The sequence below is a fragment of the Brassica oleracea genome, chromosome C2, assembly GCF_000695525.1.
Source record: "Brassica oleracea var. oleracea cultivar TO1000 chromosome C2, BOL, whole genome shotgun sequence".
NCBI classification, from domain to species: Eukaryota; Viridiplantae; Streptophyta; class Magnoliopsida; order Brassicales; family Brassicaceae; genus Brassica; species Brassica oleracea.
The window spans coordinates 23224345-23224939 of NC_027749.1; positions in this window are offsets into that span (position 1 = coordinate 23224345).

The following is a 595-nucleotide window of genomic DNA, read 5'->3' on the forward strand; positions in this document are numbered from 1 at the left end:
GTTTAAAAACCCTATTTCCTCGGAATTTCCTCGGAATATTCCGAGGGAATTCCGAGGAAACCCTTATCTTCCTCGGAATTCCGTCGGAATATTCCGAGGAAATACCGAGGAACTAGTGTTTGGGGTTTCAAAACATCAATTTTTTTTGCCGTATTTCATTTTTTATACAATTGTAATGCATACCACTGATGATTCTTTGTATAGATGAGCATAAACCATGAAATAACAAAATTTCAAAACGAATTGTAAGTATTCCCTTTACCGTTCATAAAAGTGTATAACCTTTGGTCCAACGACCATCTCACGTATCCAATCGTCAAATGTTTCATCTCTGGCCAAACCAGCAGACACTTATTAATAGCACATATATATATGGTATATCAATAAATGTGAATTAGTATAAATATGTGATAAAATATATTTTAATTTGTTTAAAGCACTCAAATAAGTAAACATTCATCCAGTAAATTCTCTCTTCTTCATTTTTTCTAGTTCGTCCTCTGTGGCGTATCTATACTCGAACCGCTTTTCTGCCATGAAAATCCTGTATATGATGACAATAATGTAATTAATTAAGATTTAAATTTCAACTTGT